Source organism: Pagrus pagrus (genome assembly GCF_965226575.1).
Source record: "Pagrus pagrus genome assembly, chromosome: 12".
Classification (NCBI taxonomy): domain Eukaryota; kingdom Metazoa; phylum Chordata; class Actinopteri; order Spariformes; family Sparidae; genus Pagrus; species Pagrus pagrus.
Window position 1 is genome coordinate 1,256,923 of NC_140196.1, and position 13,138 is coordinate 1,270,060.

The window sequence follows — 13,138 nt, forward strand, 5'->3', positions numbered from 1 at the left end:
ATCATTAACAGAGTCAGCAGGTAGTTCGAGGAGTTGTTACCGTGTGGAGAGCCAGGTAACAGCCGCGGGCCAAGGCCGAGGTCATGGCGGCCACCGGCCGGCCGGCTGCGAGGAAACCGGAGCTGCTGAGGAAGCTGTGTGTGTGTGTGTGTGTGTGTGTGTGTGTGTGTGTGTGTGTGTGTGTGTGTGTGTGTGTGTGTGTGCGCGCGCGCGTGCTTCTCCTGGGGTTAACCTTCACCTCACTCTCACACTGGCAGAAAACTCCTCCAGCTTTCAGTCTCAGAGGTCAGAGGTCAGCACCCCCTCACCTCCAGCTGGGTTCAGGGTGTCCTGGAGGTTTGGACCCAGAGGTCCTCTGGTTTAACTCAGAGGATCCTCACAGTTTTCATGACACAGAACTCCAGAACCTTTTAGTCCGAAACAGGAAGAAATCTTCCCTGACGAGGAGGTGTGAGGAGGTGTGAGGAGGTGTTGCTACTTAAAAACATCCCAGAGAAAACAGGGATGTTCAGGACATCGAGAGACGAGCTGAGTGAACTTTAGTGAGTCTGGTGAGCTCAGAGTGCATCAGGACAACATTCAACACTGTTTGTATGAATCGATCCATCATATTTCATCCTCGGTGAATCCGTCTCGGACAGGTTTCCTCTAATGGAGGAAGCTTCCACAACTCTCCATATGTTAACCTTCCTCACCTGTTTCCCTCCATCTCCCCTCCTTCTGATCATTACTTAAGGTTTTACAGTGTTTAGTTAACTTAAGGAGTATTACAGCAGCTCGTATGGTGAGACAGCCGTCTTCTGCTATGCTGATACCCACTTTACCAAAGACTACCAAGGACGCAGCACTCAGACGGTTCAGCCAAATGAATGTCAGATCAATATGGAGAGTGTTTCTCTCTCCTCAGCTCTGCAGGGAGTGAATGTGACGTGTTGTGAGTCGTAACTGATGTAGTGATGTAAAGTTCAGGTGCAGACCTATACCTACCGGTTTTAGCTGAAAAGTGACCAAAACAATAAATCAACTTGCAGAATAATCACTGTGTAACTCTGTCGATCAGTTAGTCGACTAATTGTTTCAGCTGTTCGTAGCACTGAGAGTTGTGTGAGCCAAAGAGTTAAACAGGACTTCAGGTTTGTTTTTGATTTAAATGATCTTCTCTGATCTAAAATGTTTCTCTAAGAACAGAAAATCAAGCCTGGAAAAACTTCACATACACTCAAAAAACATCCAAGCAGTTGTTGTAAATATGTTCCCACGCACCCTGAACGCAGCGCTGGTATCTGTGGAAGCAGGACTCTGTCAGGATGTTTGCTCTGCCTCCCTCCCTCCCTCCCTCCCTCCCCCCCGGCGTTGGCAGAGTGTGATGTCAGCAGCCGGTTTGTGCCGGTGATCTCACCCGGCTGGACTCCGGCTCTGGCATCAGATCCTCGCTGCCGTCCACGGCTCACATACCTCAAATAGATTCAACAATGGCTGGTGCCGCGGTGCCTTCAGGACCTCCTCACTGCGTACAGACGTACACATGAGGTGTGTTCAGCCACATTCATGCTTTATTTAGCTGCCAGTGTTGAGTCAGAGAGGCTGAGGTCAGCTTCCTGCATCAGCAGCAGGTCAGAGATGAGGTCATCATATTAACTGATTTACTGCAGGAGGGCGAGGTCTATGGTTATCTTTATTTATTTTCATTTTGAACAATACATGCCTTAATATTCAAGAATTCACAATGGTAACACGCTGACAAAGAAAAAAGACAAGAAGAGGGTTTGATTTGATTAAAGTGTGGTGAGTTGAATAAATGTCTTCCTTCTAGAAAGAGAACGTTTCCAGACATTTAGGAAGTCCTGTTCACTCTGTGGAGAGCCGATAGTTCTGGTTCAGGTTTGGACCGAGTCTGCTTCGGCTGGTTGTGATACCTGAGACACTGTTCCATGTTCACATTAAGATTATTTTAACTTGGTTTGATTTTTATGAGCTGTGATTCAGACTGAAAACAGTCCTGTGTCTTTGTGTTGGTGGGATGAATTTGGATTTAAATGCATTTAAAGGTCTCTTCCTTCGTACAGTCAGGATATTACAGTTTTTGAAAGTCATCACAGCTGTAACTTGTGTATCTGTCGTCACAACGACAAGAAGTAAACTGTACAAATACTGCATCCTCGTTACTACCAGAACCTGAGTGGTTTTATCTCCCGGATGATGTTGTGTTGCAGTAAAAGGAGAGGTCGGCCACGGATGCACCGATATATGGAAATTCTGGCCAACACTGCTGATTAAAATAACAATTTGACCGATAACGAAAGAGATATTTTTATAATTTTGAATTTGTTATAATTTTTGAATTTGCGGGGCAGTGGTGTCAGACAGCTAATCGGGTTTTATGATAAACTATCGTAATTTAATCAGCCTTTACAAATCCACTACCAGTCAACCTCTAGATGTGAGTCCTGTGGTTATAATCTGATCAAAGCTGGAAACAGCTTCGGAGTCAGATGGATTCAGAGAACGCTCCAGGACGTGTTTAGACTAGCTTAGCACAAATACTGGAAACAGAGGGAAACTGCTAGCCTAGCTCCACCAAAAGAGAGAGAACTCCTCTGAGTTTGATCTTCTGGCTGAATCAATGATCACCTCCAGCTTTAATAATCACCACGTTGATCTCCAGTGTACAGAGTGATCCTGAGCCTGTTGCTGTTGTTTTAATCCGTCTCTGTCGGCTCACTGGAAGCATCGACAAAGAGTTTTATCCAGAGAAAGGCAGCTTTATATAAGCCTATTAAAGCTGACCGCAGACACAGGATTCACCCTTTTTTCTCCTCACCCCCTGCTGAGCGTGAGCAGTCATCAGCTCAGTCACATGACAACATATGTTTTATAATTTCATCTTTTGACTGATTTAATCCTGAGCCGTGACGTGTTCAGTCAGATTAAGTATGAAGCGGGTGTGATGACAGACCACCTGACCAGGACGAGAAAGGGTTGGGGTAAATTTATTGTGATTTAATGAGATGACAAACAATCATCTTCGCTGTCAGTTATCTTATGGTTTAATTGATTAGTTGTTTGGTCTCCAGAAGAAAGAAAGCAGAAAGTACTCACATGTAACAAGCTGACATCAGAGAATTTAGACTCGTTTTCTCTCAGAGACGGTGTTAACTCACCACCAACCAGACTCTGTTAAAGAGTATTCACGTGTGTCAAGTCTTTAAAAGTCCCTCTTTCATTTGTTTCAGTTTGCTGTCACAGACGAGGAAATAAAACAAGAAAATATTCACATTTAACAAGCTTGAATCTGAGAATTTAGACTTTTATTTTCCTAAAATATTACTCAACTTAAAAGGTACTTAACTGATTAATTGCTTATTAAGATAGGTGGTGATTAATTTAATAGTTGATAACTAATCGATAATTGTGCAGCTCTAGATATAGATCATGTAGAGATACTGCAGGGCTGCAGACAGCATTAATCTGTAAGGTCTTTATTGATATAAGACATCCTACATCCGTCTGTTACTGTTTAAATGTGCCTCTGAAGAGGTTTCAGATTCCCTGTTGAGGGTCAGAGGTCAGGACAGGAAGGTTTCCCTCCGTCTGTCCGGCAGCCATAAGGTGTTTGAACTGACGGCGGCAGGATGAGGCGCTGCCTGCTGAGGTTTTAAGCCGTCATATTGGACGGGGATTGTGGGAGTTTGTTGTCTTGAGGCCAATTCACACCTGAGGTTCCTGCTGGACTGAAGCCAGACAGACGTTTGCTTCATGTTTCCTGTGTGGCTGCATGTGTGAAAGAAGCAGATATTCACTCTGTATATACGTCTGTTATATTCAGAATTTATTTGAGCTGTTACGAAGCTGTGCATTTAAAAATCCTTAAAATGTCTTTAATTTAGCTTTATGAGGCTTTAAATTGTACAACATTCCCCCTCAGTACAGTAATGAAAACAAAGGAAGCATCTTGATTCTCAAAAACAGAAACTTTATATTCAGTCGTTCCCGACCTGGAAAACAGAAGATGCGTATTTCTGAAGCTGCTAATTCTTTCTTTGTTTTCTATACATGGAGTTTACTTTAATTTCTCTCTGATTCAAAATGCACTTCAAAATAACATTAAATAATTTGTTCCATATCTCCCAGAACAACTTAAACCCTCGATATGACCGAAGAAAACAGCTGAGAGTGGTGCGATTTTTCCTTTTTCCCAGTTTTACATTACTACTATTTCCTGTGCGCTGTTTATTTTGGGTCGTTCTGTACCAACTCAGCCAGCATTCACAGCTTTTCCTGGCTCATGTCATGAATTTTCTAAATGTCAGGCTCCATAGGTATCACGCAAAGATAGAAAACCTTGGAAGTCAACAGAGTACAGACATTAATATCTCCACTAGTCTTCACGTTGTTGAAACAAATGTTTTTTTTGGTTTTTTTTTAACTGGCTGTAATATCACATGCAGTGGTTTTATGTCAAGGTTTTCTATCTGTGTGATACCAGCTGAGCCTGTTTTTCATTCGGCTCAGGAAAATTGCAAGTTACAGCTCGTAATGGATTGTTTTGCTGCACACTAGATGATATGAAAATTCATGGCATTAACTGGGAGGGCCTTGGTCAGTTGGTATGAAATGATCATTTCTTCTCCTTCTTGCATTTATTAAGAATATAGATGTATGCTATCATTGACAATACAAGAAAGACACTTTATGTCAAAACTGACGGTGGTTTGTAAAATATTAACTTGGGATGTGTTGAAGAGTCTAAAAGTAGTAAAATGCCCAGGAAACAGTCAAAATTGAGCACAACTTAACCTGAAGGTAAAACATTGTCCGAAAAGATATTGCCTATATCGCATCTTAAATGCAACAGGAAACCAGAGTTGTTAACTTCAGTAACAGATGTTTGTTTTTTTAAAGCAACATTTGACATTTCAGTGCAAATTATGTAATTTAAATGTACATTAATAAAATAATAATAATTAATAAATAATAATAAACGGAGTAGTGCTTCTGGTGCTGACTAGTGAGGGCAGCAGCGTTTAATCTACTAGTCGGCTAATCGGCGCATTCCTACTATTAGCAGGTAGATAATGTCAGTGGGTTCAGGTCCATGTGCTGGTCTTCAGGACAATGGAGGCTGATCACATGAGGAAATGGAAAGTTCCTTCCAGGCCCGGCTGTTATCAGGACGATGGGGGCGTTGAGACAGGATTTCCCCTCTGAAACAAAACAAGAGTCGAGCTTCTCTGGACAAAAATAAGTTGCCGTCTATTTCAGGACACACAGTGGAAAAACACAGGAGGGGTTCCTTTTATTTCAGGGATCCACTGGGATCACAGTGATCAGGTCTGCATGCCGTTCAGGCTGCTTTAGGTTTTATTTTTGAACAGTGACGACTGATGAGACAGTCGCTTTCATAAATGTTTGTTCAGAAAATTACATAAAATGTATTAATGACTTTTGCTAAGGAACCAGTGAAAACTTCACTGGGATGTAATGATAATAAATTATCATAAACATCTTTTTCTGCATTATAATCTATCCAAAAAAGTTTTTTCTATGGGCCAACAGATATATTTGTCAGGCTCTGATCTACTTTGCAAGAACCAAACCATTATGAGCTGTAACTTGCAAATTTCATGTATCCAATGAAACACAGGCTCAAAAGGTATCATGCAAAGATAGAAAACTTGAAGTCAACACAGTACAAATATCTACAGATGAAATAAAACCACCAAATGTGATATTACAGCCATTGCAAAGTAACAAAAATGTGCTATTTTGACAAATTAATAAATAATAATGTAACTATGTACTTTGAATTTTCAGTATGTCTGCAAGGAATAATAACACGTTCATATAAATAATTACAAGGAAAAACTCCAGTAAAAATATCTCATAAGTTTGTATTTTCAGCTCTGAGGCTGTTTAACAAGATGTGTGTCACTCAGTCTTTTCTGCAGGACCAAATACATTGACGTGACAGAACTTCATTAATACACAGGTTCAACATTTGGGTCGACAAAGTGAAAACTAGTGGAGCTATGAATGTTTGAAAATAAAAAACATGATTTATTGTTATTAATCTAATGACTGTAAACATCCAGCATTAACTATGTGAACACATGTTGTAAATGATCTTCAGGGTCTCTTTGATGTTCAGGACAAATTTCAACCCAGTCCAGTGAATAATGAGATGTAGATGAGGCTTTTTCTATCTGTCTGATGCCTATTGAGCCTGTTTTTCATTGGGTTCAGGACATTTAGGAGTTACGGCTTGTAATGGTTTGGTTTGTTGTTATATAGATGATGTTATCTTGTTCTGTGTGTCTGGACAAAATATTCATTTGTGTTATTTAGCTCAATATACATAAATGATTTTGCAATTCCAAACTTTTATCAACTTTTTCAACCCAATCTAATGAAAAATAAGATGTAGATATTCATACTGTGTTGACTTTTCTATCTTTGTGTAATACCTACTGAGCCTGTTTTTCATTGAGATCAGGACACTTGCAAGTTACAGTTACAGGTTTTTATAACATTTTACATTTCAATAACTTTTAAGGTGAATGTTTTCATGGCACGAACTGCAAAAACTTCTGTTTTCTGGGTGAGTTGGTCCAGAAAAAAATCCTAATCTTCTCTGTTCACTTGCTGCTCCACAAACTGATCTGTGTGAAGCCGACTGAAGCACATGACGAACATGATGTTAATCAGCATGAGGAACTATAAATATTGATTTAATGAGTCAGTGGAGACACGTGTGATCTGATGGAGACAGAACAGAAGAAGTTAAGTCATTAAATGTTGAACATGTGCTGTAGATACAGTGAGCAGGCAGCTGTTAGTGATGTTGTGTTGTTACTTCATCATGAGATCAATAAAAACACAACAATAATATACAATATGTTTTGTACATTATTGTGTTTTTATTGGGTTAAAATGGTTGGTGTGGTTCAGGTTTCTCCCTGTTTAATGTCTGATCCAGTTTTCCTGTTTGTATGTGGTGTCAGATATCAGTAGGAAGTAATCAGATTACCCCAGGTGGCTGTAAACGCAGCAGAAGTGGATGAGTGGTGGTGAGCGGCTGCAGATTAAAGCGTCTCAGTTGTAATTGTAAATTGGATCAGATGATTGAACTGTAACTGTCCTGCAAACACTGCTGACGTCTGACTGAGAGAGAGTCGACATGTTTACACGATGTTTACGACTTCTTAACCGCCGACTGTTTGTTGTGCAGCGTCAGAATCGCAGTGAGGATCTTAACGAGTGTCACTTGTGTCGTGGAAGAGAACCACAGAGCTGATTTATTACATCAGTTGTGTGTGGGAGAGACTGAGAGGAAACTGCTTCTCAATCAGAGCTCACGAACACCAGTTTGTGCACAAAAAGCAGGACTCACAAATTTTAAGATATTTTGTTATGTTTGTGAAAATTTCCACAGAAGTTAAAATATGAAGAAAGTAATCAAGTAAGAGTCAGAAGCTGTTGTTTGTTGAGTAAATAATGTGCTAAACATCATGGCATGTATCATTGACTGAAAATGAAATGATCTTTAGTGGAATAAAAGATTTGAATCATGTTGCACAGCTCAGCTGAAGGTCTGAATATCTTTTCAGCAGCTGGATCAATAAACCAGTCTTTATTTAAGTGATTGCACAATTTTTGTTTTTTTGACTATTTTTCTAACATTTCGTGGAATAAACTTAGAAAAAAGTAAAAGTAGTAGTAAAAGTCCGATTAATTGATGATGTAGATTACTGTTAGCTGCAGGTCTGTTTGGATCAGACAAACTCAGACTTCAGTTCTTTTTCCTTGAACGTTGATGTTTTGGCAGCTTTCTGCCTCGAGCTGTTTGGACTTCTTCGTGTTCTTCACACTGACCTCTGCTCAGTTTGAACTTCCTGTCTGTTTTCTGGAAGCGCCGTCTGTCCTCGGATCGGTCGCCCTCCAGCAGAGACTTGTGGGAGATTTACCCAGGATTCCTGAGGGCCGTGTCCCTCCCTCTGCTGGTATCCAGGCTGATTTATTGGTCTCTTTACGGCCGCCGGTTATTTTTAGCCGGAGGCTGCTGCTAGTTTCCGGCAGGATGGAGATGAGAAGTGGACTGAGTGGCGTCTAATGGAACAGCAGGGCCGGGACATTTTAGGTTTTAACCTCCTCCTGAGTTTGGTGGCTGTGTTCTGATGCGTCGTCGTCGGGGTTTCCACCTGATTAACTTCCTCTCTCTGCTCCTGTTTGTCTCCTCCTGTTGTTTCCTTTCAGTGCTCACAGTGATTTTCAGGAGCAGGAATGTTTGTTTCCTCTCCTGTCTGGGCTTAATGCCAGGAAATTATTTAGATTCAACATTTAGGTCAGATTCAGCCTCTGAACCGACCCGTTACCCACAACTATCTGAACATCAGGTCTACACGTGAGTTTATAATGTCATAAATAAGCTCTAACCTGAACTGTCGAGGGGTAAAAAAGGTTCAGACGACTGCTGGCAGTATAGAGGTGGAGAGAGGAGCAGAGAGCACCTCAAAGATAAAACTGTTGGACTTCCTGACTGAGACAGATTTCCAGGTGAAGCTGCAGGTGTGGCGGCAGTCAGCTGATCTGAGAGCTGTGAGTTCTGTCATCCTTCTGTTCTGTGTGGAGTCGATGCTTCCTGCTGCCTTCAGTCATCATCACTCTGTCCAACATAATCGCAATTCACAATATTAGCCCGATAATCATCAAAATAGAAAACTAGAAAACTTAAATCACTTAACAGAATCACTTAAACCTTCCATGTCGTTAGGAAACACATATTTTTCATCACAGACAAACAAAGAATCTTTAAGAAATCATAAATCACAAATACTTGATAAATAAATTGTGGTAACCTGATGATCTTTATTTACACACATCTGATCACATCTGTGTGTGTGTGTGTGTGCATGTGCGTGCGCGTGCGTGTGTGTGTGTGTGTGTGTCCTTCCCTGCTTCCTGCTTCCTGTTTCCCCCGTTTAGTCTCAGCTCATCCCCCTGTCAACAAGAGCATCTTGTTTTGTAGCTTCTATGTAAATATAAAACTATGAAAAAACTATAACATTTAATATAGAATCTATAATTTAATATTTAATGTTTATAATCTGTCTGGTCGGCCTCCGGTAGTGAATTGGGAGGAGCTTCTTCAGGTGTCTGTTGTTCCTGAAGTAAAGTAATCTTAAGTCGCAGTAGAATCAAAAGATTTTTCTTATAACTTATTTGTATTTTAAACTGAGATGGACTGAATGAAGCGAGTCTCCGTCCCTGCTGTCTGCCGGACGGTCGTTGGAGGAGGACTTGGCTCCGTCCACGACTCCTCGGCTTAGCCCGCCCGCGTCTTAGCTCTGACCTACATGCAGTGGCGTCCTGGACACCAGCCGCTTCGTTATCCAATAATTACTGACATGTGGGTCACTCAGGGCTGCGTGTCTTTTAAAGCCTCAACTCCTCACAGGAAGAAGGAGAAGGTTCACTGGGAAAGTTAGAGAGGCTTGTTTCAAACAGAGACCGTCTCTGAAGTTATGTTACAGCTTGTTTCAGATATTCTTTATTTTAACTGCACAATTGATCGAAATATTATCTAAATTGTTCGATATCCAAATCACAGAAGCTGCAAAGTAAACTGTGAGACAAACAACATTATAATGAAGCACGGTGGAGCTGCAGAGACGTCCTGGACACAGATCTCGATCTCCAGATGGAAGAAATCCCAACAAATGTCATATCACCTTTAATGTTTTTTTAAAGTAAATTATGATCCAGAAATGATAATCAGTGATCATAATATCTGTCAAGATAAGTATGATTGTATAAGAAAAGTGTCAGAGTGGTTCGTTGTTGTATTTCCTGCCAGGCCGCTCTGACCTTTGACCCTCAGCTGCTGACACTTGATGACATCTTGATGTTTTATTTCCTGTGTGACTCAGTCTGACAGCCTCACATGTAAAGTGTCGTCTGAATAACAAACCTCCTCGTTTCCATACGAATCAACAGAAGTGAGTCCTGCGGGGATGTTTGCATCCTGCGTCCTCCTCCTGCTCCTCGTCCTCCTCGTCCTCCTCGTCCTCCTCCTGCGTTTCTCTGTGTTAAACCATCAGCACAATTAAATATCTGTCGTCCCTCAGGGCTCATGAAGATGAGTTTATAACCCCACCTGGAGTTGACACATTCAGGGGCGTCCATGTGGCCTCCCGACAGGACGCCGCTCCTGTTTCCTGCCTGAACACCGAGGCCTCAGGCCCTGCAGAGGGAGGAGGGTCACTCTTTAATGTTTATGAATATTGATCAGGTCGCAGAGGCCTGAGAGCGCAGAGTTAACCTCCTGATCCCCACTCATCCACTGCTGTCGGTCAGGACACACTCACACTGTGCAGCTGTTCACAGAGAACAGATAAAAACTATGAAGACTTATTTCGGGTTTTATAATAAAGCCTCAATGAAAAGCTGGAATGATACAGTATGTGATAAATGTACAGTACGTCAGTAGTTTTTTCGGGGGTAAAGGCAGAGGATTTTAAGAAGTTAAAGTTTGTCATGTGATCGTATGCTGTAGCTGCAGCTTTCTGCCGCCTCCCACAGTCTTCATCAGGTTCTTCTTTAGATCGAGATGAAAAAAACATTATCAACAGAAAACCATTTGTTTTTTTTCAGAGCTGGAACGATATGATTATCTCCTGATTTCAGACTATCACGATACTTGGGTGCCGATCCAATAAATATATTGCAAGTTTTTTTTTATATAGAGCCCAATCGATATGCAGTTTTGGGGCCGATGACGACATTATGGAGTAAAAACTTATTCATGTGATACATCGACCCAGATACACATTTTTTACAATGATCCCTCAAATGTGGTTAAAGACAAAGTATGTTACAGAGGCAGAATACTTTACTGTTTAACATTATGCTTTATACACTGAAACAGTAAACTTCACCTGAACACCTGAGCATCGTTTTCTTTAAATACAAAAAGTTTTCATATTGACCAACCGATATATTTCAGGGTCGACCGATACAGCTTTTTCAGGGCTGAAACCGATTCTGATTATTAGAAATCAAAGAGATCGATAGCTGATATTCATTTGCAGTAAAAATGAAAACCCGACAAGCGACTGCAGCCGAGCAACAGAGCGACTTTTTTGGAGCGACACGAGCGACAGCGACAAAAATAAAAGGTCCGGTGTGAACGCACCTTTAGTGTCAGAATTTAGAACAACCAGTGATGGAAGGTAACTAAGTACAGTTTACAGGTGCTTTACTTGAGTATTTTCTGCTGCTTTATACTTCATCTCCACTACATTTATTTGATAAATTTAATTACTTTACAGCTTCAGATTATTTGATTATTTATAAGCTGCTAATTGTGATGTGTTACCAAAACTGCCTGTGTTGTTGGGGCGTGCTGCATCAGAACCAAATTTGTTTATTTTATCGGCAATCTGACAGCAACATCTCACACATACCACAAACCACAATCTGATAATCAGTCTATCTGTAGATTTATTGGTCGACTCTAGATTTTATCGGCTTTTTTAACACTGGACCAGTTGACTCATGCACCTCCAGAGACTTTTTTATCATAAGTCACATTTCCAAGAACTTTTGACCCTGGATGGTTGACAGTGTGTTATTAGCTTGTTTCCACTCAGCATAGATAATATAAAGGCCTGAAAGTATGAGCACACATGTTGTCGCAGTGCTGATGCTGTTATCATCGAGCTAACAGAATAATACGTTAAATAAAATCTATTCAGGAATGGTAAAAAAGAGGATCACGATACGGTGAATCCACCCCGAGTGTTTGACTCAGCAGCAAACTGAACTAAGACTGCAGTATCTCTATATTTACTGTCTGTATACTAAAGCTTGAATATAAAGTAATGACATTTTCTTAAAAACAAACCCGACAGTCAGGCTTTCCTCAATCAAGAATCCAGACAGATCCAGGAAACACAGACTGTGAGCTAATAAGGACAAACAACTGACTGACACTGAAGTGAGTGCAGTTTCAGTTTCACCGGGGAAACCACAGTCTGCTGCTGCGGTGTTTGGTGAACCCTGATTGGCCGAGCCTTAAAGAAACTTCTTCTTCATCTGATGCCTCACTTCCTCCCAGGAAGACAGTCGCCAGCCTGTTGAGAAAGAGCGAGACAGAGGCTCTAACTCGCCGTCGACATGAAGACAAACTCGACCTGACGACTCCCCAGCGCTCGCGCTCTCAACAGAAATGTCTTCTTAAGGTGGTATGTTCGCGTTGGAGCACAGCTGTCGGCAAACCAGCTGTTTCAACCATTTTGGAGGCCTCCGTCTGCTCGCTGCTGCTGCCTGGAGGAAGTCGGTGTGTGCCGGACCATGAATGGAGGTAGAACTCCCCCCAAGGGCTGCGAGAGTCCGGTCCAGGGTCCCGGTCAGGCCTCGCACCGCTGGCACCATTACAGGAAGTCTTGGCAGAGATCCGACCCCCAGCCCGCTCCTGAGCAGCCATTGGACAAATACAAGTGGAGGACATCTGCCTGCCTGGCACCAAGGGCAGCCAAGATGGCCGCCCCTAAGGGCAATGGACAGAACAGAGAGTCTCTTCACCGGCGGATGCTCAGCCTCCCGAGGTTCAGCACCATCCCACATGACCGGAGCGGAGTTGAGTCCTCAATAGGTCAAGAAGGCCCGGCCAGGCCCGGCACTCTGCGCAGGATTTTCCCCTACCTCAGGTCCATGTCTGAGCCCGGGACAGGCAGTGGCCCGGCGAGGACGGCGGTCAGGAAGGTTGGATCAGACGCAGCGCGACAAGCTTCGTCCATCAGCAGCTTCATCAGCTCGTTCTCTCAGAGGATCAGCAGAGTCCTCAGAGATGAACCCCAAACTGAAGGACAAGAGTCTGGTAGGACATTTAGCTTCCATCAAGGTCGTCACGAGACCAGAATCTGAAACTGTGATACAATACTAGTTTAGTAAAACCATGATCGATGCCTCTTTTGATACGGCGGCAAAAAGACAAACAAATCCAAGGCACACAAAACAGGTAATAGATCATCAAAAAAACAGTTTTTGTTTACTAACAAGCTGATCACAGTGCTGGTACAGAAACAGTCCCTGAACACACCAACACACTGTAATAATAATATCTGTGCAGTCTCGGGTT

The 13,138-nt window shown here is 42.1% G+C and overlaps 1 protein-coding gene across 2 annotated transcripts in view; it reads left to right on the plus strand.

The window, feature by feature from the left end:
- Window positions 1-13,138, plus strand: part of rasal2 (RAS protein activator like 2) — a 73,691-nt gene that overhangs the window by 638 nt on the left and 59,915 nt on the right. The gene's annotated exons all lie outside the window — the stretch shown is intronic.